The sequence below is a fragment of the Pseudochaenichthys georgianus genome, chromosome 22 (genome assembly GCF_902827115.2).
Source record: "Pseudochaenichthys georgianus chromosome 22, fPseGeo1.2, whole genome shotgun sequence".
Classification (NCBI taxonomy): domain Eukaryota; kingdom Metazoa; phylum Chordata; class Actinopteri; order Perciformes; family Channichthyidae; genus Pseudochaenichthys; species Pseudochaenichthys georgianus.
In genome coordinates, this window is record NC_047524.1 from 29,117,771 (window position 1) to 29,123,109 (window position 5,339).

Genomic DNA, 5,339 nt, shown 5'->3' on the forward strand with positions numbered 1-5,339 from the left:
GTACTTCTGGTTGGGCTCCCTGGATTTGTCTGCAAAACTGTCGTCACTCCCAGCCAGCTCACCCGTCTCAGCCAGGGCCAACTTGTCCTTAAACTGCAAAGACAAAAATAGAAAACAAACATAAGTACATTTGAAAGTCAGAAATTTAACATTTTCGACAAAGTTCCGTTTTAATTTAATTTCAATGATATACTCACACTAGCTGGTATTTCCTTGTTGTGACGTCTGACGTGTGGCTTCAGAAACCCAAAGACCCGGCGGATGAACTTGTCACGGTCACTGTCATTCTCACTGGCCTCCTCAGCAAGGATGGGGTCTTCCTCGTCACTGCTCGACAGACCATCACCAGACCTCTTCTGGGATTTCTTCTTGGGTTGGCCCTCCCGCAGCTTTGAGAATCGAGTCCTCTGTGTTTGATACCATTTCAGAATTGAATGATCTGCAATGACAGAAATCAAAACAAATAATTAGTCCAATCATTGAAATGTTCATTGGCAGCAATGTATGTCAAGTATCTGAAATAGATTTCAAATATTTGAAAGTAATTGAAATGTAAAAAAAATTCTACTTACAATCCAACCTGTACTCCGCAGCCTTTCCCTCCCATAGGTGCCTCTTTAATGCCTTCTCTTTGTACTGTTTGTCCTTCATGTCATACAGTAGCTTCGTACTCTTCACCCAGCAAGCGATTGCCTCCTCCTGCGCCTCTGTGGAGCTGTATGATACACCAGGGGGTGGGTTCTCCTTCTGGGCCTTGCCTTTCCCTTTGTCGCCCTTGCCCACTTCAAAATAGGCTAAAAGAAAAACATACTTTCCAAAAGAACTACGCATCTCTTGAATGACAATATTCCTGCACTGCACCTCCAAGGTGCGCAATACATTATTACGTAATCTATGCCGATGATGTGTGCGTGTGTAGTTGCACCTTTTCATATTTAAGTTTGTAGCAAGTAGAGAGAGGGCTGCTGCTGCTGCTGCGTGAGAGTGTGCGCGCGTGCGTACCCACACACACTCACATGCAGCAGCAGACTCCCCATAGAGCACAGTTTATAACTCGAAGCCTGCCCCCATCCATACCAAAAATAAGTTAGAAATATTTACCTTCATCCTCCGAGGATTCGGCATGTCTGTTACGACGAGGAGAAGGTGAATGCTGCCGAGACTCTTCGGACTGCTGAGGAGACCTCGAACCCTCTGGGGGCCGCTCTGGAGTTTTAGTTGGCCCGACTTTCTTGCATTTCCTCCCCTTTCTCTCTCTGGTTGCAGACTCAGTGCTGTGTTCTTGGACCTCGGTTTCCTCTGGTTTCCTCTTCTGAGTGTATTTAACAGCCAGCTTCTTCCGTCTGCCTCTCCCTGCCTTGGGTGGCATGTTAACGTAGAATTAAAGTAGAATTGACCCTGTGTTCTACTCCCAATAATCTCCGATCAAGAATTTGATTTCCCACACGGCCGAAGCTTTTATACCATCGGGAGGTCACGTGTCGCCTTCGTGTGAGGTTCGGCTGCCATCGTGTGGCCTTCTGTAGGCATCGTACTTGCTTCGGCTGTTGCTTGGCCGATGACCAAGTTCGGGGCCATCTTCGTGCGAAATTCACAATTCCATATTCGTGTGTCCATCGGGAGTGAATTTCGGGACAGTGTGACAGGGCCTTTAGAGCAGTGATCTTCTCTGCAGCAGAGAGCTAAGCGCTGTCAGACCGGACCTAACCCTGAAAAGTATTATCATCTGAAATTAATCATTATGTTATTAATATTAAATACATATAAGTATTTTTACAACTTGTATTTAGAAATACTCTGTTGTAATTATTGATGCATAAATGTGACCTGCTCCATCGAAATCAGTCGCATTGACCCGAAGACACATTTTGAGTTGTATACACTGTTGGAAAGAGGATATTCCTAGCTTTCTAATGATATCAGGATTGTTTTTGTACTCCAAATATTAAGCGAAATATGTCATATAATGACTGTCACCGAGTCATCATTTTGAGAAAAAGGCCTTTAAAGTTTTCTCTTCTCTGGAATCCATCGATCTGATTGATTATTAGCGGAGCAAATGTTCAAAATACTACGGAGGGAAGATATTTTCGTTTCGAGGGAAAGCTCGCGAGTGTGTGTGTATACGTGTGTGTGTTTGTGTAATTTTGCGTTTGTGTGATTGTGTTTGTTTCCCGGCGAAAACACTCATGAGAAACACCGGCTGTTGTTGTGCCTGCTGTGGTGTTAAGTTACTCCGTTATCCGCTTGTAATTGTGCCGTTACAAGCTTCAAAGTTGTATTTATCATTTGAATTTGCCGAAACAAGTTTAATATTCTGAAAGCCAAGACTTCGTTTAATTTAAATCAGATGAAAATAAACTGTAACGGACCCTGCCGTGTTATCTACGATTACTATACTCTTACATTCATAATTTCAGCCGGAGGGAGGGGGGGCGGCGCTGTGGAAGAGCAGATTGCGAGTGAGAGGTGCCCGTCTTCGTCCCTTTACAAGCTTCAAAAATGTATTTATCGTGTGATTTTGGAAATAAAAGTTTCATATTCTGAAAGCCAAGACTTTGTTTGTTTAAAATCAAACAAAACACCCGAACCCTGAAAAAATATTTGTTTACGTAAATCCACGTTTATTTTGAAATGAGCCGTTGCGACTTCCGACTGATTTCGATAGAGCAATGTGGCATCTGCTATAATGGGGTTAATGTATGATATTACTTAATAATAAAATACATTATAATATATGATATGATAATTATATTTTAGTTTTATTCATTTCTTATTACATAGTTTCTCATTATTATTATTTTAATTTTTATCGCTCATCTTATTTTTGATTTTATTAATCTGTGTGAATCTGTGCTGTCCTATTTTTCACTCTTACCCTGTTGCTGTTTGAACTACTGAATTTCCCCACAGGGATTAATAAAGGTCCATCTTATTGTATAAGTTGATTTACTTCAATCTACTGTACTGTGTAAAAACACCCCAACAATATTACAAAAAATATACTGCATAAAGCAAACTATATACTTTATTTGATCTAAAACTGATGTTTTTTTCATTATAGTAGCCTGTGAAAATCATAACAAATAAGTGATTAAATGCTACAGTATTCAGCAAACACAACTGCAGAGCTGCAAACATTGCAAACAGACTAAGTTCTACAACACCCAGTTGTCTTTGTGTATTTGTGAATGAAGCGCCATCTCATGGTTAAATCCTGTAATTGAACAAATGGGGAAATTTGGCAACGGCCTCGAGCAATTTGGCAACACCCCCAGCCACTGGGATCCGCTGGGCGTTTGACTGGGACACACCCATGTGAGTCCTATCTGGAGTGCTACATCTGTAGTGCAATGTTTGCACTAACACCATATTTATAAAAAAATAAAGGCAATGAACAGTTACATCTCTACTTTACATAAGGGTGTCTGCACAATCTCACATTACAGCAACAACATCCTTTTTTTGGCAAACCTAGTACCAGCAAATATACATTTAAAAAATGTCATTGTTAGGGGGTCCACAGGGGGGTCAGAGGTCAGTGTTAGGGGCGCCCCCCCCCCCCCCTAGAACCGCCCCTGCTGCCACCTATAGTATGTATTTCTGCTGAGTGTCATTATTCTATTGGATATCTATAGGATCCTCCCCTTATAGGAACTGCCTGCGGTCTGCATCCAGACCCATCTCACCAATCATGGCCGAAGCAACTGAACTGTTATCTGCTGAAAACTTAGTAGATTACACTGTATATTACAGTTTCAATCACAAAGATAAAGTCTATGTCCCTATACGATATTATCTGGGAGATGTGGTTGGACTGCATAAAGAGTCATCTGATGTTTCATAAAAGGTATTCCTAGACACTTTAGTATTGCAATGACTTCTACTTGTCAGACAAGAGTGGAAACATGAGTGTTGATTTGGCTGGGAAATGTATGAAGCCGTGAAAAGAACCTAATTCTAAATGAAAATACAATCTGCTGTGTTTTCAAATGGGTCATTGGTCATTTGAAACAGTTTTCAATGTTGGTTATGTTAATACTTCTACTTGTAATTTAGGTGTGTGTGTGTGTGTGTGTGTGTGTGTGTGTGTGTGTGTGTGTGTGTGTGTGTGTGTGTGTGTGTGTGTGTGTGTGTGTGTGTGTGTGTGTGTGTGTGTGTGTGTGTGTGTGTGTGTGTGTGTGTGTGTGTGTGTGTGTGTGTGTGTGTGTGTGTGTGTGTGTGTGTGTGTGTGTGTGTGTTGTCTCAATGGCAATGTGAAAAGTGAAGATGCAGCTCTCCACAATGAATAACAATATATACTGTATGTAAAATTGGTGTCATTTCATGAGATTCTTAAATTGAGAAGTTGTGTGATGATTTATTTCTTAAAATAAGAATGCTGCAGCTTGTTACTGGTTAAATCTATCTCAATATAAGATATCATTTTTTAACCAAAACATTCTTAACAAGATTATTTATCTTTTTAGACGAAAAATAAGACTTTTTTTTTTTAACTTTCTTATAATTCCTTTTTTGCAGTGTGTATATGGATTTCAATGACTACTTTTTTTACGATGTTGTATTTTAGTGTTGCCTCTGTGTTTAGTGTCCTGTCTGTCTGTAACTTTGTGTGGTAGTGTTACAACTGCACATGTTGTTATAGCAGAAAGTTTAATACAGCGTATTTCTGATATTTATTAGAGATCACATGCTAAGCTATATGAGGTGTGTTACTGAGTTGGGTCACACACAGTTCGAGAGACAATGGTCGTTCTGAATTATCAATAGATTCATTTTAAGTGAGCTGACACCGAAGGTAGAGGAAGTTCAGAGAAGGCCTCAGGTTATACAAACAGATAACCTTTGTTAGTTAACTACTCCTAAAGATGTCATGAGACGATGATGTTTAAACATATACAAGTATAGCTTTCAGAGAGATAAACATGTGACATTTGTGTGGTAGGCTGCATGATCAAATGGGTGTGCGTTAAACATGTTTAGGGAAAATGTGTGTGCGTTCATTGCAGTGGCTATATATGCTGTATGATTGTTGCTGCTGTGGCAGCAGGTGATGTACTTCCCATTATTGTTTGTTTGTTTGTTGCAACAACTAAATAATAATTACTGATCAGCTATATCTGTGTCTGTGTTTTGTTGATTCCTCTCTGTTTAATTATTTCCTGTTGTGTGAGTGCTGGATCGCCACAACAATGTCTCTCTTGAAAATGAGACCTTGTGTCTCAATGAGATTTTACACCTGTATAAATAAAAAAAAATACAGCTTACTGACCCACAGCCCTCCTTCTTTCACCAGTCCTGTATTGCCCCAGCAAGCACCTGACGATGAAAAAGCAGCC